The 26947-nt window shown below is 40.5% G+C and overlaps 1 long non-coding RNA gene across 1 annotated transcript; it reads right to left on the reverse strand.

The window, feature by feature from the left end:
• Window positions 1-26299, reverse strand: LOC147827601 (uncharacterized). Its single transcript, XR_015451933.1, has 3 exons — window positions 25637-26299; window positions 7044-7171; window positions 1-6263 (listed from the first exon to the last, which is right to left on the reverse strand). It is a non-coding gene; the product is annotated as an uncharacterized LOC147827601 (long non-coding RNA).
• Between the last annotated feature and the right edge of the window lie 648 nt (window positions 26300-26947).

Here is a 26947-nt window from a genome sequence, read left to right on the forward strand (position 1 = left end):
TACATTTTCGATTATTCATTCTAATCATTGGTACATTTTAGGTATACAATATAATGACATTCATCATTGGAAATTTGCACCTTTACATAGTCTCTCTTGGTTCTTATTTTTCACCCTTGCCCAGCCCTCCCTTCAACCCCTCCATTCCTCTCTATTTACAAAGATTTTGTTCCTATTTTTTCATTTTCTCATACTACTCCCATTCCCTTCTATCCTTTCCCCTAGCCCTCCCACTTCCTTCCCCTTTGACCCTTTTCTTCCTATTCCACATTACCTATTATACATTTTAGTTCTTATTTACACTTTCAGTTTCTCACACCAGAGAAACTATTCGGTATTTACACATGTGTGTCCTATTTATTTCACTTCAGAGTATTGCCTCAATGTGCATCCTCTTAGCTATAAATGTCTCTAATTTCTCATTTTTTATGGCTGAGTAGTACTCCATTTTATAAATAAAAACCCCCACATTTTCTTTATCCAATCTCCAGTTGATGGGCATTTGGGCTGTTTCCAAGTTTTAGTTGTTGCAAACTGTGCCGCTATGAACATGGGTGCACATATATCACTGTGGTATGATTCTTGTAATGCTTTGGGGAAGATCCCCAGCAGTGGAATAGTGGGGTCAAATGGGACTTCCAGTCCTAGTTCTTTGAGGTATCTCCATACTGATTTCCACAGTGGTTGCACCAGTCTAAACTCCCACCAGCAGTGGGGCAGGGTTCCTCTTTCCCCACAGCCCCACCAGCATTTCTTATTGGTTGATTTCATGATAGCAGCCATTCTTTCTGGGGTGAAGTGGAATCTCAGCATTGTTTTCATTTGCATCTCTCGAATGATTAGTGATGTTGAACATTTTTTCATGTATTTATTTGCTATTTCTACTTCTTTGTTGGAGAAATATCTGTTCATTTCAGATGCCCACTTTTGGATTGGGTCTTTAAATTTGGGAGGTCTGATCTTTTTAAGCTCTTTATAGATTCCAGATAGTAGACCTTTATCTGAGGAAAAACAGGTGAAGATTTTTTCCCACATTGTGGGTTGTCTCTTCATACTGCTGTTGATTTCTCTTGCTGTCCAGAAGCTTTTTAATAAGAAGAGATCCCACTTGTTGATTGTTTGTGCTAGTTCATGGGCAACTGAGGTTTTGTTCATAAAATCTTTTCTTACACTGATGTCTTCAAGAGTTCTACCTAACCTCTGTTCCAACTGGTTCAGAGTTTCTATTTTAATATTTAGATCTTTAATCCATTTTGATTTTAGTTTAGTGCATGGCGAGAGATATAGGTCTAATTTTAATCTTTGGCAAGCTGAAACCCAATTTTTCCAGCACCATTTATTAAAGAGGCTATCTTTCCCCCAGTGAGGGTGTTTGGCTCCTTTATCAAAGATGAGATGGCTGAGTGTGTCTTGCATTGTTTCTGCTTCTTCTAATCTGTTCCACTGGTCCTCAAGTCTGTTTCTTTGTCAGTACCATGCTGTTTTTATCACAGTAGCTTTGTAGTAGAGTTGCAGGTTGGGGATTGTGATACCCCCTGGCATATCTCTGTTACCTAGAATTGCTTTTGCTATTCTGGGTCTCTTCTTGCTCCAAATGAATTTTTGGATTTTTTTCTCAAGGTCCATGAAGTATGCTGCTGGGATCTCAATTGGAATTGCATTAAATCTATATAGCAGTTTTGGAAGTATGGCCATTTTCACTATATTATTCCTTCCTACCCAGGAGCAGGGGATGTCTGTCCATTTTCTGATATCATCTTCAATCTCTCTTTTCAGAGTGCTATAGTTTTCAGAGAAGATGTCTTTGATTTCTTTTGTTAAGTTGATTCCTAGGTATTTCAGTTTTTGGATGCTATTGTGAAAGGAATTATTTGCCCTATTTCTCTCTCAGTGAGTCTGTCATTCATGTAGAGGAAAGCTATTCATTTTTGTGTGTTGACCTTGTAACCAGCTACTTGACTGAATTTGGTTATTAAGTCTAGAAGACTTTTGGTGGAGTTCTTGGGGTCTTCTATATAGAGTATCATGTCATCTGCAAATAATGACAACTTGACTTCTTCGTTACCTATCTTTTATTCCTTTTATTTATTTCTCTTGTCTAATTGCCATGGCTAATGTTTCCAGAACTATATTGAACAAGAGTGGTGATAGTGGACATCCTTGTCTTGTTCCTGATTTGAGTGTGAAGGATTTCAGTTTTTGACCCTTTAGTGTGATATTGACTGTTGGTTTTTCATAGATGGCTTTTATCAGTTTGAGGTAGAGACCATCTATTCCAATTTTTTGTAGGGTTTTTATCATAAATGCATGTTGGATTTTGTCAAATGCTTTTTCTGCGTCTATGGAGATAGTCATATGTTTTTTGTCCTTGGCTCTATTGATATAGTGTATTACATTGATTGATTTGCATATGTTGAAACATCCCTGCATCCCTGGGTTGAATCCCACTGGATCAGGGTGTATGATCTTCTTGATGATCTTCTGCATTTTGTTTGCCACTATCTTATTAAGGATTTTTGCATCTATGTTCATTAGTGAGATTGGCCTACAGTTCTCCTTTTTGGTTGGGTCTTTCTCTGCTTTTGGGATCAAGGTGATGCTTGCTTCCAGGAATGAATTTGGGAGTATTGCTTCCCTTTCAATTTCATTGAAGAGTTTAAACAGTAGTGGCAGCAGTTCCTCTCTAAATGTCTTGTAGAATTCAGCAGTGAAGCCATCAGGGCCCGGGATTTTCTTAGTTGATAAGTTTTTAAATACGTTTTCAATTTCATTGTTTGATATTGAATTGTTCAGAATTTTTAGATCTTCTTGGTTCAACTTTGGTAATTCATATGTATCTAGGAATCTGTCCATTTCTTTTGTGTTGTCCATCTTATTGGCATATAGGTTCTGGAAGTAGGTATTGATGATCCTCTGGATTTCTGCTGGGTCTGTTGTAATTTCACCCTTTTCATTCCTAATTGCATGGATTTGGGCCTTTTCTTTCCTTTTTCTGACAAGGTTGGCTAAGGGTTTGTCAATTTTGTTGATTCTTTCGAAGAAGCAACTCTTGGCTTCATTGATTTTTTTGTATCATTCTCTTAGTCTCCATCGCATTGATTTCTCCTCTGATCTTTATCATTTCCTCCCTTGTATGAGCTTTGGGGTTGTCCTGCTCTTCTTTTTCTAGAATCTTGAGGTTCAGCATCAGGTTGTTTAATTGGGCTTGTTCTGTTTTCCTAATAGGTGTATTCACTGCTATGAATTTCCCTCGTAAGACTGCTTTCATTGTGTCCCATAGATTCCGATATGTTGTATTGTCATTGTCATTTAATTGAAGGAACTGTCTGATTTCTTCTTTAATTTCCTGTGACCCATTGGCTATTCAGAAGTGTGTTGTTCAATTTCCACGTGTTTATGAAATTTTTCCAGTTTCTTTTGCTATGGATCTCCAATTTCATTGCACTATGGTCTGATAATATACAGGGGATAACTTCAATTCCTTTGCACTTACTTAAACATGTTCTATGTGTGAGTATGTGGTCTATTTTGGAGAATGACCCATGTGCAGCTAAGAAGAATATGTATTCTGATTTTGTGGGGTGGAAGACTCTGTAAACATCTGTTAAGTTCATTTGTTCAAGAGTTTGATTGAGTTCTAGTATTTCATTACTTGTTTTTTGTCTAGTTGATCTATCTATTTGTGACAGTGGGGTGTTGAGGTCCCCCACTACAATTGTATTGGTGCATATATGACTTTTCATGTCCATTAGTGTTTGTTTTATATAGTTGGATGTACTAGTGTTTGGTGCATAAATATTTATGATTGTCATCTCTTCCTCTTGGGTTCTTCCCTTTACAAGGATGTAGTGTCCTTCTCCATCTCTCTTAATCAGTGTTGGTTTGAAATCTACTTGATCTGCCAAGAGGATAGCTACTCCTGCTTTTTTTCAGGTTCCTGTCACATGGAGTATTGTTTTCCACCCTTTAACATTCAGTCTATGAGTTTCCTTTTGAATTAAGTGTGTTTCTTGTATGCAGCATATTGTTGGATTTTGCTTCTTGACCCATTCTGCCAGTCTATTTCTTTTGATTGGTGAATTGAGACCATTAAAGTTGATGGTTATAACTGAAACATATTGACTTGTCATTGCCATGACTTTTTCTTTTTGTTGGGTTCTCCCCCTTTCCATTTAATTTCTTGTCATGCCAGATGAGTTCATTCTGCTTTGCTTCCTGGGGTTGTGATCCTCAATGTCTGTTCCTAGGATATTGTGTAAAGTTCTTTGGAGTGCTGGTTTGGTATTCACGAAGTTCCTAAGGTGCTCTTTGTCATGAAAATATCTTATATCTCCATCCATTTTGAAAGATAGTTTTGCAGGGTACATCAATCTGGGTTGGAGGCTGTTTTGTTTTAGGGCTTGGAATATGTCACTCCAAGCTCTTCTTGCCTTGATGGTTTGTGTTGAGAAGTCTGCTGTGATTCTGATGGGCTTTCCTTTGTGATTTGTTTCTTTTCTCTAACTGCTTGTAGAACTTTGTTCTTCTGTTGAGTTTCTAGAATTTTAACCATTATATGCCTATGTGTAGATTTTTTTTGATCAAGGCTATTTGGAGTCCTATATGCCTCACTTATCTGTATGTCAAGTTCTTTTCCCCTACTTGGGAAGTTTTCTGCCATTATTTCTGTGAAGGGATTTTTTTATGTCATCTGCACTCTCTCCTGTTTCTTCATTGACTCCAATCAGTCTTATGTTATTCTTCTTTGCATCATCTAGCAGCTGCTGTATTGATTTCTCATGTTCCCTTATAATTTTGAAGCAATTTTTCTTTTCCTGGTCACTAATTGCAATCTTATCTTCTATATCTGAAATTCTGTCCTCACATTGGCTCATTCTGCTGTGTAGACTTTCAATGGAGTTTTTCATGTCCTGGAAATCTATTTGCATCTGTTTTATGAATTCCATTTGTTTCCTATGTTGGGAGTCTATCATATTCCTGAGCTCCTCTGCAGATTTATTAATCATGTCTTGCACTAGGGGCACAATTTCTCCTGTTATCTGAGAAATTACTTCTGATTTCATTTTTTCCAGATCCCCTTTTGTTGCCAGTTCAGTGGGTCCAGGTGGTTGAGTATCAGAGTGTTCCATCTCATTCCCCTTTGGGGTTGCTGTAGGTGATCTGGAAGTCTGGTTTTGAGACTTATTTACATGTTTTCCCATTTCAATGGTGGGGCGGGGGCTGCTGTTGGTTCCTGCATGGATTACCTCCTCTGAGCTGGGAGAGGTGGGACAGGGGCCGGGAGCAGTGGTAGGGGTGGTGGCCCAAAAGCCCTTTCCTTTGGGCTGGGAGCAGTGGGAGGGATGGTGACTGGGAAGCCCCTTCCTCTTGACCAGGAGCAGTGGGATGACAGCTCAGAAGCCCCTACCTCTGGGCTCGGAGTGGTGGGAGGGATGGTGACCCGGAAGCCCCTTCCTCTGGACCAGGAGCAGTGGGACAGTGGCTCAGAAGCCCCTACCTCTGGGCTGGGAGTGGCGGGACCCAGTACCATGGTCTGGTAGTCCAGTGTCCTCTGCATCTTTGTAGTGTGGAACCAGGTGGCTGTACAGAGGAGCTGGGGTGGTGGTGTCCAGTGGATTGCTGCCAGGGCATGCGCTGATTTGGCATGTTCCATGTGACTCGCCAAGTCTATCCTTCTTTATGGCAGAGTAGTGCTCCATGGTGTGTAAATGGCACTTTAAAAAAATCCATTCAGCTGTTGATGGGTCTATGGGCTGATACTCAGATTTAGCTATTATGAGTTGTGCTGCCATAAATATGGGTATGCATGTATTTCTGTAATATAGTATCTTTAATTTTTTGGGGAAGATACCTGGAAGGGGAATAGCTGGGTCAAATGGAAGTTATAGTTTTAGTTTTTGGGGGAATCTCCATACTGATTTCCATAGTGTGCTAGTTTATACTTCCACCAACAATGGAGAAGATTCCCTTCACCCCAGGAGCCTCTCCAGCACTTGTTATTATTTGATTTCTTGATGACAGCCATTCTTTCTTGGAGGACAATAAAGTCTCACTCTTTTAATTTGTATTTCACTGATGACAAGCTCTGTTGAGTGTTTCAGCCTTTGTACTTCTTCTGTGAAGGGTCTGTTCATTTCACTTGTCCACTTTTTGATTGAGTCTTTTATTTGAGGAACCTAATTTGTTTAGTTCTTCATATATTCTAGATATGAGTTCTCTGTCTGAGGAATTGCTGGCAACTTTTAACAGGATTCCTTAGTGTTCTTGAGTGTAGGAGACCATTTTAAGATGATTACATTATTATGTCAGTAATTATAAAACTATTTAGTATTTTTCTTACATATACAGTACAAATAATTTTATAACTAACATTATTTTGCATTGTACTTTTTTTTCCTTAAATTCTTTTATTGGTACATTTTAGGTATACAATACATTTACATTTATCACCTTTACATGATGTACCTTGGTTCTTGTTTTTTCTCCATTACCTGTGCACCCTTCACCCCCTCCACCCTTCCCTATTTACATAGACTTCATTTCCATTTTTCTTCTTTTCTCATAATTTTTCCTTTCCCTTCTTTCCTTTCCCCTTCCCCTCCCATCACCCCTACCGCTTTGGACCTTTTCTTCCTATTTCAAATTATCAATTATTTGTTTTAATCCTTTTAATCCTTAATTACACTTTCAATTTCTCACACTATGCATTGTACTTTTAACACCATACACAATGTTCTTTTCTTGTCCCCTATGATTACCCTATGGATCATCATCTTGGTGTGCTTTTTTAGACTAATTCAACGGTATCTTGTACTTTGTTTAGCATGCAGAAAATAGCTAATGAATGTTGAGTCTAATTAAAGTAAATTAAAAGGCACAGCCAGTCTTTTATGTTCTAATCTAAAAGGTTTTCAACCTCAAGACATTAATTTAATTCTACAAAGAACTATAGAAAATTGATGCTCGATTCCATAACTGCCACAAGTTAATTAGCATCTCCAACCTAACCAGGGTTAGCTGATCAAGAGAGAGACACCGCTTACCTGTCACTTTTTCTTCTGTGATAGAACTGAAAGATCACAGACACTTAGTTCTCAATGGACTTTTCAAGGCTTCAAGGGATTGTACATTGCTGAACCCAAACTTGAGCCCTGTAAGTTCATGCATGAATCTGTAGATTTTAGACAGAACAATGGATTATAAATCCATGATTATTCTATATAAACATAAAGCTCTTCACAGTGTAAACTGCATTGGAAAAAAAACAAAATTAATTTTGCAAATGTTATTGAAATGTAATTAGCAGCATATCCTCAATGGGGTACGAACATTCACAAACTTCTTTTCATTTGAAAAGCAAGACCTCAAGTCCAAAAGACAAAAGCAAAAATGCAAACAGTTCCACTATTTTTTGTTTGTTTGCAGATGTGCTTAGCATAGGTTCTGTCAATCCTTGTTCATAGAACCCAACTTGAGTCATACTATGTAAGTTGTCAGCACAGTCTCTCATATTGTCTACCAAGAAGTAACCATATCTTTGAAATTGTTCTACAGGGTTTTCTCCATCTTCTGCTTCCAACCTCATACTTTTACCTTGAAATTGATTCCAAGAAAGCATCCAGAAAACACACCCCTGGAAAGTGTACTCCGTGCCAATTCAGGTTTTCTAAAATGTAGGCAATCTCTACACTTTGAGATTCTGCATGGCCTACCAGAAGTACCTGTGGCCAATGCTACTGTGCTTTTCATTTACACTTCTCCAAGTGTAAGGTTGGGGACACTCCATCAAAATCACGTCACCAACTGGGACATTGACAGGTGATTAAATATATGTCAAGGTGTCTGTTAGTTGTATATCCAGAGCTAACTGTTATTTCCCTAAAATAGCCAAGAAAGAAGTTGAAAGGAAGGGAGGACGAATCTGTCCTGCAGCTGAGCTATCTTGTAAGAAAGATCGGTCTGGAGTTTTAAAAAATTTGGATTTGTCTACATCCTCGCATGTGCTATCTGGAAAGAATTTTCTTTAAAAGACCATCATAAATGCTTTCACTTCCCCAGTATTGTAAATATAATGAATCTTGTATGGGTTCCTGCCCTGCTTGTACTTGCAATAAGCTCTATATTTGATCACATATTCCAGTATTTGTTAGAAGACCCCGCAAACACTATTTCTAGATCTAGGAGTATCAAAACTCTTTTTTTACACATATATATTAATGGCTTTGAGTTCACTTATAACCAAGTATATAATTCCTCCTGCAATTTACATAGCCTCTTGATGGTTTCTACAAGCACCTCTCCCTTTAGCCACGTTATTTTATTAGGCAAATCAGAAACAGCCACTCATCTTCAGTAAGAATGGGTTTTAAAGTCAAAAGTTCAGAACTATTTAATGAGTGTACTTGCAAAGCTGCAAAGTAATGGGAATCCTTGGAAAGACTCAGGCAGTTTGGCTTTGCTTGGTAGGGGTGGGGAGAGGCGCCGAGTGGCGCCCTCTGCAGGTCACTGTGGAATAGCAGCGCACTGTCTCCCTGACGGGCGGTGTCTCCGCCGCCTGGGTCCCCCTCACAGGAATCAATCCTGACCCTGGACCCTTGACACTCATGTCTTAACCACATCGAGGATCTGGGAGCAGGTTAAGCTACTGAGATGAATTTTGAGGTGCTTGAGACTTCTCAGGAAAAAGCTATTTTATGGGCATTGATCGCTGCATCAGTGGAGAGGAGCACGTGGCTGCGGAGGTCAGAACGGTTAATAGTGTGCTCTGCGGAGAGGAGAAGGGATAATAAATTAGAGAGCACTTAATATTGGCATCACTGGAGGTGGTGTGGGCATTGACAGGTCTCGGGTAAGGGAAGAGCTTGTGCCACTGCGAACAAACCCCCCAAATTCTCCAGCTCTCTTCCCAGGATGCTGTCCTTTGGATTGAGCCTGGGGTCTGATCTTAGCAAAGGACGGCACCTCCAGTCCTGTTCGGCCGGGCTGTTATTTGCCCCTGCAGTGCACACTGTAGGTGAAGTTTGAGGGATGTGTTGATGTCCCCAGCCACTCAATGAGCATCACGCAGGCACGCATTTGGCCTGTGTAGCTCTCGCACGCTGGGAAGGCTGATCCATTGATCCTCCTACTCTGTACCGCAGTGCACCCTGCTGCTTATGGGGCCGAAATGCCATTCGAACTCACAAAATTCTCTGGCTTTCTCCATTAGTCTCCACCTGGATGCTTCTCATAATTGCACGGTATTTAAGGACCCTGAAGCACAGAAGGTCCAATCCCTATTGCAATTTCCCTGGACTTTCTAAATTCATTCTATTTCACCCCCTAGGTAGAAGCCTGTGAGTCCTCCTGGACTTCTCCCTCTCTACACCTAGCCCTACCTAATTAACTCTTGATTTTGAATTCTTCCTGACAACTGACAGCCAAGCCCTAGTTCGGAATCTTATTTCAGTCTCTCTACCTCCTAGCACTTTCATCCAATCCTTTTTTGGCACCGTTGCCAGTGTGATAGGTTTTGTTCAAATATAGCCATGCTAATTCTTTATTTAAATGCTTTTCTACCAATTTTTAGTTGCATTTTTCTACCAATTCTCTACAAGGTGGGTTTCTCAATCCTTACCAGGATGTAGCTCCAAGAGCTCTCACCACCAGCTGCTTCCTGCCCATGTTCCCAATACAGCTCTCTGTGTTTGCCACCCTCTGCCGTGGACTTTGTGGGCAGCAGCACTGAATGACTGGTAGCTCCTTCTACATATAGTCTGACGCTTGTTTCCACGCTCCTGCCTGTCCTATACCCTGTCCTTGGCTGCCCTTCCATTCTTACCACTCCTGAACTTGCATTTACCCCTGTGAACTCCTCTGTGACAGTCACTGGGAAGCCTTTACCCGCCCTCTGAGTTAGACATTCTTCCTTCAAGATCCCAGAGGGCTCCAGAGTCCCTTGTCATTGTTTTTTGTTTATTCTCTTGTTAGAATTATCTACTTGGATTTGTCCCTCACCTTCTAGACTTAGACTATGAGTTCCTTGAAATCTGGAAAGGTATCTTTTTCAAATTCTTGTTTTAAGCTTAGTACAAGGTGATTATAAGTGAGAAGAAAGATAGTAATTAAAACAGTGATATATGTCTCCAATATGAGATATGAAGCATTTATATGCTTTATCTCATGTAATGCTCACAACTACTCTGCAAGGTGGTTCTTTTATGCTCTTTATACAGTGAGGAAAGTCAAATTCAGAGAGAGAGAGAGAGAGATAGAGAGAGAGAGAATGAACATCAAGTTACCTGGCCAATGAGTGGCAGAATTAGGATTGGAATCTCCCTTTGTCTGACTGCAGATCACACATTCTGTCCTCTGCAAGCACGTATGAGGTCCCACAGGAAGTGCTCTGCCTGCTCAGTTATACAGTTGGCAGGTGAGGAAAGGTAGCACAGTGCCCGGCTGGTCCCCACCCCAGAGACAGTGCAGCATTTCATAACTGTGCATTTCTGCCTTGTTCACCCAGGTCAGTCCTATGGTCGTGGACACTGACAGATACTTAATAAACTGACCTACTGTAAGTGTAAATTGTGCACAGAGCAAAGAATGGCATAGAGATAAGCCATTCAGATTTTGGTGATGTAAAGAAGCCAAAGGCATTCAGGACAGAAGCTCCTACAGGCCCTGCTTTATTCAGAATTATTTTTTCCCCTGTGATTTGTGGATTTACTAATATCAAGAGTTCTTCATTATAAAATTAAGTCTACAACAACAGATAATTACAAACTTTATTTTAGAAGAAGCAAAAATCTCTGGAGTCAGGAGTGTTCTAGAAAATGGAGAAACTATGAACATTTTATCTTAAGAACCATCACCGTATAGTGACAGTGTTACACTGATGGAATCTGAGCATATTTCAGAACAAAATTTCTGTGACCTAAATTAGCATCTGTCACTCTGACCGCTGCAACCATTCCCAAAGCTTCTCATCTTCCTGTGGGGTCTAAGCCAGCCCATTAGTCAGAAGCAGATTGAAATCCCTCTCCATGATGCAGGCAAATAGACTTCATTTAATTGAGGAAATCCAACTTATATTTTTTGAACATCTGTTTTGAGACCTGAGCTGGGCACTGCAGAAGATACAAAAATAGCATAGCTCTCTCTCAAGACTCTTACAAAACAGTCACAGACTAAAAGATAAATCAGGATACAAGGTTTTATATGGGAATTGAGTGGCACAGACAATGGATGTGCAAATTTCTCTTACTTGGCTTTATATTTCTTTAGAGCACTATTTTCTGAAGTCTTACTATATAAATAAAATATGTGTATATTTGTGTGTGTGTATATATCGCTATTTGCTGTTATTGTGACTGTACTTGTCTTCCCACTAATACTTTGAGTTCCACAAGGCCCAGAACTTGGTGTGTCTGGATCAACAACGTATCCACAGCAATGACAACTGTGTGTAGCACGTAGTAGATGCTCATAAATATTTGTTGAATGAATAAAATAATTTGGAGATGAGAAGAATTACTATAAATAGATGAAAGAGCAGGCAGGATCTGATGTACTTCTTGATAAATGAAGATAGTTTGGGTAAAAGTAAAGAGGCATCTTAGGGATGAGTTAGAAGAAAGGCAAAGGGACTGGGGATTTAGCTCAGTGGTTCTGCCACCTGCCCCCAAGCGCAAGGTCCCGAGTTCGATCCCCAGTACCAAAAAAAAAAAAAAAAAAAAGGAAGGCAAAGATTTGGGACCTACTTAGACCTACTTAATCGGAGCTGTTACCAGTTGTGATTATTTAGCCAGAGGATTAACTGGATCTAAGGTGACCGAGTAAAGTGTTTCCTTGGAAACTTATACACTAGAACTGTTTGAAAGTTACTGACTTCTGTCAAAGCAATAGCTGTTTCTCCAAATATGTGGCAGTCTGTCTCTGCTTGCAATCACACCTCATTGTAGCTACTGGGTCTGCATGTTCATGGTCTTGCCCACAGCAAATGGCTAACAAGACCCGTGTGGGTGGACTGTCAGTACTGATGGGACAAAATGGTGCACTCCACTGAAAATGACACTTTGCCACCAATATTTCCAGAGAAATCCTTCAGAGAAAATGTACTGGCTCTTTGGGTATGTTTTCATTTTTATAATCCTCCCACACACACATACACACAGGGTGGAAGATTCATCTATTTTGATTTTTCTCCAAAAGCCCCCAGACTGATTGATAATCAGTGGTTCAGAATTCAAAATCCCAATTCTCCCCTTACCAGTCCCCAGATTTGTCTACTTGAAGACTCAGACACATGGTAGGCAGAGTGACTTTGTCTTTGAGGTCGTCTATAGTGGGGATTGACTTTTAATATTTCCACTTCTGATAGCCACTGAATTAAAACAATACAAAGGAACATAGTAAGCTCTGTAGTGTAATTGCCCCTGCTGTACCTTACTGCCTTGACAAATTATGGCACCAAGAGCATGATTATTCCCCGGCAAAACTCTCCCTCCATGCAGTGCTGGGAGTTTAAAGTGAGAACCGACTGCCTGGAACATGCCCTAACTAAATATTCAGCATCCTAGCAACAATGGAAATGATTCTCATGAAAGAAAAAGAATCTTTCGCTTGCAAAATTCAGACCTGGGCCTTAACGTTTCAGTCCTTTAGTGCAGATCCATAGTCAGCCTACAAAACAAACGATGGAGCTGTGTTGGGAAATATGACACTGCCCTTTGTTAACCACCAGGAGCTCTATGAGTTAGGAGTCCCTCTCCTGCACAGGTGGTACATGTGGTTATGGAGACTGTGGGAGGAGACTGCTCTTGACACATCTGTAGGACAGGGTTGAATTAGGTTTGGCTTTTACTCTTTGATCACCTCCAAAAGTCATGTGCCCTTCATGTCACTCACAGGGACATTAATTATACTGTAATGCCTCAGTTCATGAATGCTTCTGTTCGTGAACAATTCAGTCCACAAACAGAAGCTTTCGGCAAAATTTTGCTTGCATTTGCAAACTCCACATCCAGTGATGAGCACGACCACACCCATCTTCCCCAGAATTGTGGGACAAATTAAGTTCATGAACCAAGGTACCACTGTATTTGAAATTATAACCCCTGATGTAAAAATGCTAGTTCAAAGTAGTCACGTAAGAATTTACCAAGAAAGCATATCAGTAATTAGCTTTGGGGAAGAGAAGCCTGTATGTGAGGGGGTGTAATTGGAAGGGTAAATCACATGACCCACTAGATTGGGAGAAGAAATTATTAGCCTATATTTAAATTATTATGGTATTTTTATTTTTTCTAATTTTGTATATTTTATTATATACTTATGTTATTGTAGCACCACAAGTACACAATTTGTGAATATAGACCAATATATGTATGGAAGTATGATCTTGAAAGATTTTACCAATGGGATATGAGAACCTCTTCATTTAGCTTTCACTACAGAAAAATTAGTTTGCCATAAGGTTAGAATGAAGTCTTTAGCACCCATCAGAGCTTGGTTCAAATCCCAGCTGGACCACTTCTGTGGTTTGAAGGGCCTGTGTGTTAGAGGACTGGCCCTAGGTGTGGTGATGGTATGGAGGCTGGGCCTTGTGGGGGCTTCATAGCTCCACTGGAGGCTGCTCTCTGAAGGGACTGTGGGATTCCAGTTCCTCTCTGGGCTCATGTTTGCCAATGCATTTTCTTCCTCCTACACGCTGTCCTACCCCCTTGCCATACTATGGCGCAATGAAGCCAAGGAGGGCCCCATCAGAACTGAGCAGAGAACAGCGCCTTGCCCTTGGACCTCCAAAACCATGAGCTAAATAAGCCTCTTTTCTGTATAAAGGTAGCCTGCCCCAGTTATTTCATTATAGCAACAATGAATTTAACCACTTTATCATTGCGGCCATCTAGGACAAGTTTACAGCTCTGAGCATCACTTTTTCTCTTCTGTAGAAAAGGGATAATAATTTCATTACTTTTGCAATAAAAGGTATCATTTGTAAAAATCCACCATTTGAGTGGTCAACCAACTTGCTACATTCCCATCTGTCCATATAATCCGGTTTTTATATTACAATACAATATAAATAATACCTAATCCCTATGACTTAGAAAGATGTAATAGATTTTCTTGTCCTTTTTGACCCTTGGGCCATTATGGCTACATCCTGCCTTTATTAGGTCTTCTATTGAGAGAGGAGTTTCCTTGATTCTTGTCTCCAGTGGTCTGTGTTTGGGCTCCCCGATGGCTACATTAACGCACGTCCACATCCACATTACAAAATTCATTAAGAATGGAAAAGTCACCTCACACTGTGTGTTAAAGATAATGGAAATTTGCATATTGGAAGTCTTCTGGAGAGAAAATTTCTTAATTACTTGCTTTTGATTAAAATGAAGGTAAATAGAAGCGATTCTGAAATGAGCCTTGTGATTGTGTTTTCCCGAACATAGTGTGGGAGTCTGACAATTAGGAAGGAATTCCATGCAGTGCTCCTACATTTGTCTGAGTCTGGTACAGCTTGCAATCCAACTAATAAACAGGGGAATCACCTCACATACTTTTAGAAAATGATATGTGAAAATAGAGTTTATAGAGAACAAATCACATTAGATCAGTGTAAGACTTTTCACTAGGCCAGTTAGTCAACAATTGCTGTAGACATAATGGGTCTGATTTCAGAAAAGCATTTACAGCATTTATTGAGGCAACTTTGTGGCCAATACAGAAATGATCTTGATCATACCATGTGTGGCATGTAGGATTGTAATCCAGTCTACACAGGACATAAACGATTATGTAGCAGTGCTTTGAACAATGATTTGAGGGAAATAGTTAATGATATAACATTTTTGCACAATAAGGAAATTCATTTTTAGTTTAACTATAAGAAGGAAGTGATTCTTCTAATTTTAGTGTTTAAAGTGTTCCTCAAATTACTACAGGCTTCAGAAAACTCTGCTTCAGAAAAAATACACACACTGGGAAAAAATGCAGACACACAGACAATTCAGACAAAAGAAACCCCAACAGAAATAAACTGTGCTATCTCCAGACAATGTACTCAGCACTAAAAAGAAATGAGTGATCAAGCCAGGGGGATACTTAGAGGAATGTTGAGTATTTCCAAGTTGCAGACACACTCTGATAAGGTTGTATCTGTATGGTTCCCACTTTATGGCATTCCAAAAAGGACAACACTGTGGATAAAGTGAAAGGAGTCACGGTTGCCAGAAGTTTGGGAGGGCATGAACGCATAGGGAGAGCACCGAGGACGTTTTTAGGGCAGGGGAACTCTCTTTATAGCACTACAATGTGGATAAAGGTCAGAACACACAGGTCTATACCCATAGGATGTACGTGGACATGGATCTGTCATTGACCTGTTCAACACCAAGAATGAACCTAATGAGATTATATAGAGTTTGAGTGATCATGACATGTAAAAAATGTGCCATTCTAGAGAAGGATGTGGGAAAAGAGGATATATGGGGTATCTCTATACTGTCTGCTCAATTTTACTGGGATCAGAAAACTGCTCTAAAATATTAAGTTAATTTAGAAAAAAAGCAAATATATAAAAACAAACACAAAAGAGCTACAAAGTGACATCATGATGCAATCATTTTGTTTATGAGTACAGCAGAGGGTCAGATTCTTCCATAGAAATCAATGGACAAAAAGTAGTTCCTCTAGTTAAAGGCTGGGGAAAAGACTATGGCCATTCTTCTAATTAGCAATCAATGTCTTAAGGAGTGGCAGGCTATGGGAGGGGGATCGATGGGGGGAAGGGATAAAATAAAATAAAATTTATTTTAAAAATGAATAAATTTGAAAAAAAAAGAAAACCAATGTGATACCATAGAAGTAAATACCTCCAAGTTCATAGATAAAACAATTTGGAAGTGATGAGTTTAATAGTGTTTGTGTTTCCTTTTTAAAAAATACTTTCATTTTAAACCTTTAAAACTCTTTGAAACAATTTTTGATTCATGTAAGACTTGAAAAATAGTACAGAGATCACAATATTCCCTCCACTCAGCTTCCTCTAAGGCTAACACGGTTCCTAACCATAATCTTTTACTGAAGCCACCAACAGAACACTGGTACAATGCTATTCTGTAATGTATAGACTTTATTTAAATTTCACCAGTTTTTCAACTAATAACCTTCTTCTGCTCCAGGACCCAATCCAGGATATCATGTTTTACTTAGTTGTTAGGTCTCCTTATTTTTCTCAGATCTGTGATTATTTCCTAGATTTTCCTTAATTTTTTCAGAGCCTTAATGATTCACTTAATTGCTAGTATATTTTTAGTTGGCTACTTTATAGGTTCATAATCTTATTAAAGTATAATACCTGGAGAGTATGATCAATGTGTACGGTGGAAGTTTCCAGGGACACACCCCTGAGGACCTGTCACTGATATTTTCCCTTCAACTATTTTATTAATGATTTTAAAAAGACTACTGCTGCCATGAAAATTATATTGGCAGGTGATAAAGATCTGAGAGTATAACTAATAGGTTGGACAATAGTCCGGAGAAATCTAACAGCATGGTTTTGTAAGGACGGATGTATTACCCAACATTTGTGTACTGGAACCACCCCCATAAATATATACCTGTGGAGGTGCGATTTAACAGAGAGCAGACGAAAAATATGGCAAGGGCGTTTAGGTTATCAGGGCTCCTTTTGTGAACAGAATGGGCACCCTGGAGCCTGATGAGAGATAATCTGGAAGTTGAGTTCAGTTTAGAAGCATGAGGAGTTCTCCATGTGAGAAAGATAAGGGTATTTGCAGGGACTCACCAGTCCCAAATCAGATAACTAGTCTGAAATACCACGTGATTACAATGAAATAAATTTCAAGGGAGAGTGTGATATTGCAAAGTGCCTCGGCCTAGGGAGGTGTGGAGAGGACGTGGGAAGGACCGAGTCCCGCGGGCTCACATCAGGTGGCCCCTTAGGCCTGGGCTCAGGTTTCTGTGTGTCCTTGGGTTCGAAGCCAGTCTGGAGTAAAGGAAAGAGTGACAGCAGGTACAACCCAACCCAAAGATGTGAACTGACTGCCAAAACCTCTTTGGCTTACTCTCCTTGTGCAGACGCAGTGTACTTAGCTCACCAAAGCTGATGGTCTCATTTGTATCTGCACTGATCAGCCAGATCTGAAGCACTGTGGTCAAAAACTCTGGACAGCAAATCGCTACAGCATTTCAAGGAACATGAACTGAGTGATCAGGGACTCTAAGCAACACCATGTGAGGAGTGTGTGAAAAAATCAGGGAACGTTTCACAGAGTAAAGAGGAGCGGAATCTGAATATCTGAAAAGCTCTCTGTCTTGTGAAAGCACAATTAGATATAGATAGATGGGTAGGCCCTACAGAAGGACAAATTTTAGCTCCACATGCAGAAGAGCTTTTAATCATTAGAGTGCTCTAAAAGTGGAGTGGGCTACCTCAGGCTGAGGTATTCAAGTAGAAGCAGGATAAACACTCAGAAGAAATGAGGTCTGGAAGACTGATTTCAGACCCTTATGCTATGACATATGCTCCAAATGTGACTTAGCTCCTATTCAACTGGGCACTAACAAAGTGCTGTCAGGGAAACACAGACATTGCGTTGCAGCAAACCTGACTTTCCCCAACCCAGTGTGCAGTACCTCAAGTAACCATGGCTGAGTGTAATTCGGCCTCACATTGCTGAGCCCAGCAAGCCATGGGGAGCAATTTGGATTCCTTGTCTTTCTGTTCAGGTTCCTCTTGGGTCAGTTTGACCATGGATTCTTATTTAGAAGTGTGTGTTGTGGAATTCTTCCCAATCTTTGTGATTTTTAAATTCACTAACCTTAAACTTTCTCATACTCTCATTATGTTAATTTCATCTTTTTTTTTCCTTTTTAAAAGGCACTTAACATTTGTAAAGCCAAGCTGCTGTTTTTCTATTACTGTTTTCTTCTTTAATGGTCTTGTTACCCAGTCACAAATGGAATTGTCTGCATTGAGAGAGTGATGGATTTAGCAATTTTTCACAATCCTGATTGCAAAGCATCACCTCCTGTGGACCCTTAAAAATGTCAGGCCCACATCATGTGTCCAAGGGGTAGGACTGATGAGACTGTATGTTTAACAAGCTACCTTGCAGCCAGGTATGAAGCTGTGATTTGGAATCACTAGGCAGACGAGCTCTGGCTTCACAATTCTGTGTTGCCGCCTACCTCCCCTGTCATCTATTAAGATGAGACATACACTATCCTTGAAGTAGAAAAGCCACAAAATAAGCACTTCAATGTCGACATCATCAGCTGCCCCCACTGGAGTGAATTGTAGGTATCGAGCACAGTACGCATGTTAGAGCCACGGACATTTTGCAAGATAAGCATCTCCAGTGGAAATAGCCTTGAAGTCACAAAGTCTTCATGTCACTAAATTTTAGCTCGCACAGAACATTGTGTTGATTGGGCAAATATAATATGCAAGTTTATCTTTGAGCCAGACAGTCAGAAATTGAAACAGATGAAGACCATTCTGATGCCAGACTGCGAATCCAATCTTCGGCTGCTCTCGTTCCAGCAAACTCCGCATCAGCACAGGTATTCTGACAGTATTGACATCTTTGCTTGTTAGTAAGATAGGAAGGGTGGGTGGGTCAGCATGGAACTAGGTTGACTCTGCAGCTGGTCATGAGTCTGGGACTTGCTCAAGTCGATTTCATAACCATTCATTTCAATGTCCCCCTTATAAAATAGACTTCAAAGGTCACTTAGATGACGTCTACTCCCCATCTCAGTCTTGGCTTTTCCCTTCCGGAAATGTAATTTCCATGATGACTGCCTAACTGGCAATTTTAAGCAGGCAAACCTTGAATTTTCCACGGTAAATAGGGATCTAACTTTTGAGAAAGTTATCTGTAACAGTGAAATGTTTTCTCAGTCTTGTGCTGAAGCATAAATAGGCAGCTGAGTGACGGGCCTACTGCTGTTGAATCTTGATAAGAGAAAGGCCAGGAGGTTTGAAAAAGAATAAGAAATACTTGATACAAAGCTGTGCCTCAGTACATTCAGCAAATTATAGGATATTTATAACCCATATTTATAACCATGGATTTATATCCCTGGTTGTCTCGGGGGCAGCAGGCTTATTGTGGCAGAATGGAGACTACGTCCTCCCCTGTGTAATCCAAGGTCTAGCAAAACAAATTCAAAACAGAAACCTTAACTCACACATCAAAGGTGAAAAAGTATTCCTCTGAAACATTTCCTTGAGATGATGAGGCCCGTTCAATAATCACCGGCCAAAGATTCAAAACCATGTTAGGACAGGGAGGGATACGAAGATTTGCAGCCACAAATGCTGCACTTCACAGCCGCCAACTCCAGGGTCTACACCACTAACCGTGACTTCATGGTCCTGTCGTCTTTATAAAATGAATCAAATAGAATGTACCTCTCCAGTCCTCTTCCAGAATAATATGCATATGAAATCACTTTACGGGGCACATTTCTAACAGTGAGATAGAGAGCTGAAGAGTCATCCAGATAATTGGAAATTAATAATAAAATGGGAAAGGTAAAAAGAGTGAAATGAAATCCATGGTAGAAACCAGAATCCTTCCCATGATCCACCAAGAAGGTGTGGTAAATAAAGAACTTTTACTGAATTCTAAACTCTTTCAAGTGAGCAAGACTTAATTTGGACTTTTGTTAGTTTCTGGGTTACTTTTTCGTTTCCTTTTTTCTTGTGAAACAAAGATCTCACTATATTGCCCAGGCTGGCCTTGAACTCCTGGGTCCAAGCGACCCTCTTGGCTCAGCCTCTGAACAGCTGGATACAGATGTGCATCGCTGTGCTTTAGGCTACTTCTTAAATGAACAAATGAAAGATTTTTACAGCAAGGTTCTTGAAAATGTAAGCAAGAAATTAGAGTAAAGGAAGAATCAAGAAGGTAAAAAGAGAAATAACAGAAGATAGGGATAGAAAGAGAGGGAGTGTTTTGTACATCTATACCATGTTTCGTACCTTGTGTATCATGTTAGGTACCTTGTGTATCATGTTAGGCACTTTATGTATTATATTTAGTGTATTATATGCAGCAACTTCATTACAAACATCATTAGAAAATAGCTTCACTTTCTAAAAAAATCACAGTAGACATCAAAATACATTTTTAGTTTCATTACTCTACCCTGAGTTCCCACTATGGTGGCTAATTTTCTAGAGTACTATCGTACACCTAGCTCAGGAGATGCTCAAGAAGCTGGTAGAGGATGAAGCGCTCTTTCCTTTTTATTTTATTTATTTCACTTTTGAGTAAGAATGAAATGCACATGTGTTTTGGGCTGAATTGTGCCCCCATAGCTCAAGTCCATGTATTGAAGCCTTCAGCCTCAATGTGACTGTATTTGGATATAGGGACTCTAAGGAGATAATTAGATAAGTAGATAATTGAGGTCATCAGGGTGGGGCCCTAATCTGATAGAATTGGTGCCCTAATAAGAAAAGGGAGGCAAGGGAGTGCACATGTGCACAGGAAAGGCCATGCGAGAACACAAGCAGAAGGTGACCATCTGCAGGCCAGGAAGACAGCCCCCACTGGAGACCAGCCCTGCCAGAACTTGGCTTTGGACTTCCAGTCTCCAGAACTTCAGAAAGTCAATTTATGTTGTGTAAGCTATCCAGTCTGCAGTAGTCTGTTATGTCAGCCTCAGGGGGCCGCAGCAACAGTAAAGTTTCTCTCCTACTCCTGCCTGTTTCTCAGATGACTATACCCTTCCCTGCCTTTAAAACAGCAGGCAGAATACTATTGGGTGGTTTCCTTTCACATGATGAATATATCCATTTGTAAGAAGGTAGAAACTAACAGGCTGTAGTACAGCTTTGTCCTTTAGACCAGCCCTGACTGTGGCACATTTCAATTTTTGAATTTTTAAAAATATATAGCTTAAATATTTTATTTCTCTGCCAGGCTATCAGCACTGGTACCTGTTAGTGTGCTCACCACTAATATCTGTTCCTTGTATGGCTGGTGACCAACTTTGTTCATCTTGTTTATAAAATAGGAACCTGTAAAATCTAAGTAAAAATCTGGGCATGGTGGTGCATGCTTACAATCCCAGCACCCTGGGAGGCTGAGGCCGAAGGGTGGCGAGTTCAAGCCCAGCCTGGGCAATTTAACAACTTAGTAACACCGAATCCCTAAAGGAGGAGGTAATGTAGCTCGGTGAGAAGGCCCTGGGTTCAATTCCCATTACTGCAGGGGGCATAGAGGGAGAGAGAGAGGGGGAGAGAGAGAGAGAGAGAGAGAATATGAAGTAAAAAACAACTTTTTTATTTTCATGTAAGGAAAGCACATGAGCTTTGATTTTTCTTTTTCCTTTTCAGGAATCTTTTGCCTTTATTTTCTACTTTCTAGTTATGTTTGGCAACTTGAGATTGCCAGAGAAATAATTTAGCATGTTGCATTCATAACAGGCCAGTTCTCTATAATTTCAGTCTAAAGTTGACTTCAGGTAAGTTGATATTCAGACAGAAAACTATTTTGAGCAAATGTTACAAATTAGAGCAGGAGCCCCCTTTCTTAAACTCTGAATTTTCCAATGAACACGCATGTGATATTATCTGGAAAGCATTTATCCCAGTGGGAAGGGCTCCGGCGAAGACTAGGCTTTTGGGGCCTGGACACCAGGCATGGTCACTGTTACAGATCACAAGAGAGAAGAACATTGTTCTTCAGTTCTCTCTCCAAGTCTGGAAAGAAAGAGCAACTCTCTTCTCCAAAGGTGTGGAAGGGGTTCAGAGCATCGTGATATTTCTTCAGACATCACTGTTGCAGAAATCTTGATTTTTCTAAGCCCCGTGACTGCTTAATAGTCCCAAATAGAAAGCAAATGTCTTTCCTCCATTAATTTTCTCAAAGATAGGTTACAGTATGTTTTATCATTTGACAGCCCTAAGAAAATCTTATCCTAAAGCTGTATATGTTAGAGTTTTTGACACATTGAAGAATAATAAAATATTTGGAATCTTAAACTTCACTGTCTTCCTACTGTACATTCAAAAGGACAAGGAAAACTTCTGGGGCCCTTTTACCCATTCCCCAGGCCTCAGTACTTAATTTTGCATCAGGGAATAGATCTCCTGTAAGAGAAAAACCCAATCAATATTCAAGACATGTCATTGAGTCCAGGGTCTCAAGGATTAGCAAATGAAACTTCGTACTTAGTCTGAAGTGAAGCGGGGGAACTAACACTTACTTTAGTGCCTGTTCTCCACGGATAGGGCCACCTCGTAGGTGCAGGGTACCGTGTCATGGGAGCTCCATGCAGAGAACAAGTGACACTAGCGTGGAGGTGACAGCAGCAGGGCGGAGGCTCTAGGACGCAGCGCACAGAAGATGACAGCTCATCTTGGCTGGAGATGGTTTCCAGCATTTGAAGGCATTTTGGTCTGTTTGTTGCACACAGTAGCTGATAGGAGACGTAAGTGGAGACAAACGAAACTCCGATCATTTATTTTCCATCTCCTGTGGAGATTTGACTTCTGAGAGTCCAAACTGGCATTTTTAAGGTTCCATTTCAGATCCTGATGGTTTTCAACTGGCAATGATCCGAGATGTCCCTGATAATCTTTTATACTTTGGTTAAACATCACGATCATGCCTCCATTGCTACTGCAAATGGCCAGACCATTTGCCAAATGTGAAAAGTAGATCATGAATCCAGAGGGCGTGCCATTGAGTTCACACACGATGGAGAATTTCAAATGTAATTTTAGCACTAGATTCTTCATCTAAGACAACTTGCCAGTACCATCTGCATAATTTAATAGTTCAGATTATTTCAAAAGCTCACCAGTGATCCAATAGTGCCACTGCTCTGATTACTGACTACACACAGACATCAGTACCTACACAGATCCTAGTGAAGACATCCATCTGAGATCTTGAAACCATTGGACAACCCTGGGAATTTTTAGAGAATGGTTAATTATCTCTCGAGGTGTTATTTCTTCTACTTCCTTTCTCATGTCACCAAATAATGTCACATTAACTATAAGGATGCAGTCTGTTTGCTCCACCAGGTCTTTTATCTGTAGTATTTTGAGGCATGGTAATTCTGCTGACTTTGCTCTGAATAATTTCTGTGAGCTCACTTAACACAGCCGTAATTCTCTCCCCATCTGACTGAGGAATGTTCTTAGACTCCGCTAATCATTCCAGGCTGCAGTTTTTCCAGTACATCAGCAACATGGCTGTAACGCTTGGTCCTGCTTCCTAATTTGAGTTTATCCTGGTATAAACAATGACCACCTTCCATGGAGTGGATTACATTATGGGGTTTAATGTTCAACTATCTCATTTGATTATATGTATATATGTGAAATACATACATATATAGATATGTATATTTATATATTCACAAGTAGTGTTGAAACCACATTTTAAGGGCAGTGATCTGAAGTTACTAAACAAATGAGTGGTAAACTTGGGACCAGATTCTCTGGTTTCCAAAATGTATTTTAATTAGATTCATAAAGTAATTCCTTGATTTAGCTAAAACCTTTGCTTATTAACATAAATCACTTTAAATTTATTAAGTATACTAATTTGAAACATTTTGATTACTAGTAATTTTTAGAAACCTACATCAAACCAGTTTAGTAAGAAATGGAAATTTATTGGTTCGCTTGTCTGCAGGAGGCATTGGGAAGTGGCTGAGCACAGGCACCCAGAAATCAGCAACTCTTTCCTTCCTGGGCACCTCTTTCTTTTTTTTTTTTTTTTGTATTAAATTCTTTTATTGGTACATTGTAGGTATACAACACAATTACATTCCTCATTGGGAATTGTACCTTTATATAATGCATCTTGGTTCTTATTTTTTCCCCATTCCTAGCCCTCCCTTCACCCCCTCCACCCTTCCCTATTTACAAAGACTTTATTTCCATTTTTTCCATTTCTCAGCATTTTTTCCTTTCCCTTCTTTCCTTTCCCCTGTGCCTCCCACTACCTCTACCCCTTTGGACCTTTTCTTCCTATTTTACATTATCAATTATTCATTCTAATCATTGGTACATTTCAGGTATACAATATAATGACATTCATCATTGGAAATTTGCACCTTTACATAGTCTCTCTTGGTTCTTGTTTTTCACCTTTGCCCAGCCCTCCCTTCAACCCCTCCAGCCCTCCCTATTTACAAAGATTTTGTTCCTATTTTTCCATTTTCTCATATCAATCCCATTCCCTTCTATCCTTTCCCTTAGCCCTCCCACTTCCTTCCCCTTTGCCCCTTTTCTTCCTATTTCACATTACCTATTATACATTTAGTCCTTATTTACACTTTCAGTTTCTCACACCAGAGAAACTATTCGGTATTCACACATGTGTGTCCTATTTATTTCACTTAAGAGTATCACCTCAATGTGCATCCACTTAGCTATAAATGTCTCTAATTTCTCATTTTTTATGGCTGAGTAGTACTCCATTTTATAAAAAAAACCCCACATTTTCTTGATCCAGTCTCCAGTCGATGGGCATTTGGGCTGTTTCCAAGTTTTAGCTATTACAAACTGTGCTGCTATGAACATGGGCCCACATATATCACTGTGGTATGATTCTTTTAATTCTTTGGGAAGATCCCCAGCAGTGGAATAGCAGGGTCAAATGGGACTTCCAGTCCTAGTTCTTTGAGGTATCTCCATACTGATTTCCACAGTGCTTGCACCAGTCTAAACTCCCACCAGCAGTGAAGCAGGGTTCCTCTTTCCCCACAGCCCCGCCAGCATTGGTTATTGGTTGATTTCATGATAGCAGCCATTCTTTCTGGAGTGAGGTGGAATCTCAGCGTTGTTTTCATTTGCATCTCTCGAATGACCAGTGATGTTGAACATTTTTTCATGCATTTATTTGCTATTTCTACTTCTTTGTGTGAGAAATGTCTGTTCATTTCAGATGCCCACTTTTGGATTGGGTCTTTAAATTTGGGAGGTCTGATCTTTTTAAGTTCTTCATAGATTCTAGATAGTAGACCTTTGTCTGAGGAAGAGCAGGTGAAGATTTTTCCCCACATTGTGGGTTGTCTCTTCACACTGCTGGTGGTTTCTTTTGCTGCTGGGCACCTCTTTCTTTCCGTTCCTGGTCTTCCTGCACATCCGCTACATCCCCATGCCCACCCCCAACCCCTCCTTCATGAAATAGGAAACCAAGATCAAGGCAGGGTCCTCACCCGCTCCACATCACCTGGCCATCTCTGGGATCATCAGTTGTGTCAGAATGGGTGGGGCCCTATCACATTCAGCCTTCCTCCAACCCACCTCCGGCCTGGAGTCAGGAAGAGAGAAGCTTCCGAAAAGAAAAGGGCTGTCGTGCGTGCTTAGGAAGGCAGCGTGACCTGTCACGTGAGAGACTTTCGTGAGACGATTGCATTTCAAGTTCCTATCATATTGTCCCTAATTTTAGGAGATCCTCCTTGTATGATTATCAACTTACCTATTCACAGGGATGGATACATTTGCCAAGTCCCTAACTTGGATCAGAATTTGTGATTTGCTTAAGTTCTCCCACATTGCTTTGTGTCACACTGCCCCTAGCACGACACTCGGCACCTAGATGTTCAGCCACTATTTTTGGAAGCATAAGTACGTTTCACCATTTCTTACCTTCATCTCACTCCTTCCCTGTAGATGTTTAATGCTCGCTCACAGGCCTTCTACAAGTCTATAACGAAGTTTAGTGGCTTGTGAAATCAAGCATTCAACATTATTATCCCTGTAAAACAGTCTGTCAAGGTGGTAAGAATTCTGTGGTTCTCTGGGGAAGACCTTTCTGTCATCGAGCTGTTCAGCTACAGCAGTCCCAGCCCGTTTTCATCTCAGCTCTGCAGTTCCCAAGTGTCGTCAACTTCCCAGCATTGTGGATGGATGGCAAGGGGTGTGAATAACTGCAACAAAAGCCAGGAAGAAAGTCTCAGAAAGAACTCAGTCCATGAAGCAACAGAGATGAAGAACCATTTAAATCCTTGTTGGACTCCTAGAAAATACTCGTTGATCTAATGCATAATTCCCACTGCATTTCTATTTGTCCCTCCATTTCTCTTATTCATAACTAGTTCCGTGCTGCTTAGTAAATGTCTCCCGGGGTCAGACCTGCTCCTGGAGTGGATGCGGTTCCTCCTGAGCGCGCAGCCCTCGTGCGGGACTCTCAGCCCCAAGCTGAGCCCCAGCCACGCCGGAGGGGCTTGGCTCCCCTGCGTGCCCCTCCTTCCCAAGGTCTTATTTAATCCTGCCCATTGTTTTAGCTCTTTCTAAGGGAACTCTTATCTTTAGGCATGAAATCCAGTGACCCACAGGCAGCTCTTATCTTCCCTGAGAGTTGCTGGGCATGGGGACAGGGAGGGAGAGAGAGCTGCCCTGCCTGGGAAGGGTTCACTGGGTTGTGTTTTTCAGTAGATAAGGAATGTGTCTGTGGGAAGTGTCATAGGGCAGTCTGTAACTAATACATTCTTCTTTTGACTATGGGAATTGGGTTTTTTTTAAGTTTTTTTCCTATGTTTTAGAGACTGAAGAAGAGGAAGGAAGAGGAGGAGGGGAAACTGTAAAAGGAAATAAGAGAATAAATCTCTGAAATGAGAACAAGGAGAAATTTCAAATTCCATGTCACTGTTCTCCAGATTTCTCTCACCTCATGTCACCTCGCTGAGTGCCTGTGTGCTTCCTCCTCTTCCAGGTGGCTCTCATGAAGACTACATGGTGTACATTCCTCTTACCATTCTTCACTGCTGAAGACACAAGTGGAGTTCTGGAAAGGCACATAGAGGGGGAAACTGGTTAAATGAGAAGGAGTCACGGAACCAGTAAAACACTTACAAGGATATTCCAGGTTTTGGGCCCTGAGCATTCTCTCAGTCTGTTGGAGCCTGATCTAATAAGTCCACTTGGTTTTCCTCAGCCAGGCTTCTCCAAATAACCAAA

Source organism: Heterocephalus glaber, unplaced genomic scaffold, assembly GCF_053883595.1.
Source record: "Heterocephalus glaber isolate CG9 unplaced genomic scaffold, H.glaber_assembly_v1.0 deba00001442, whole genome shotgun sequence".
NCBI lineage: Eukaryota > Metazoa > Chordata > Mammalia > Rodentia > Bathyergidae > Heterocephalus > Heterocephalus glaber.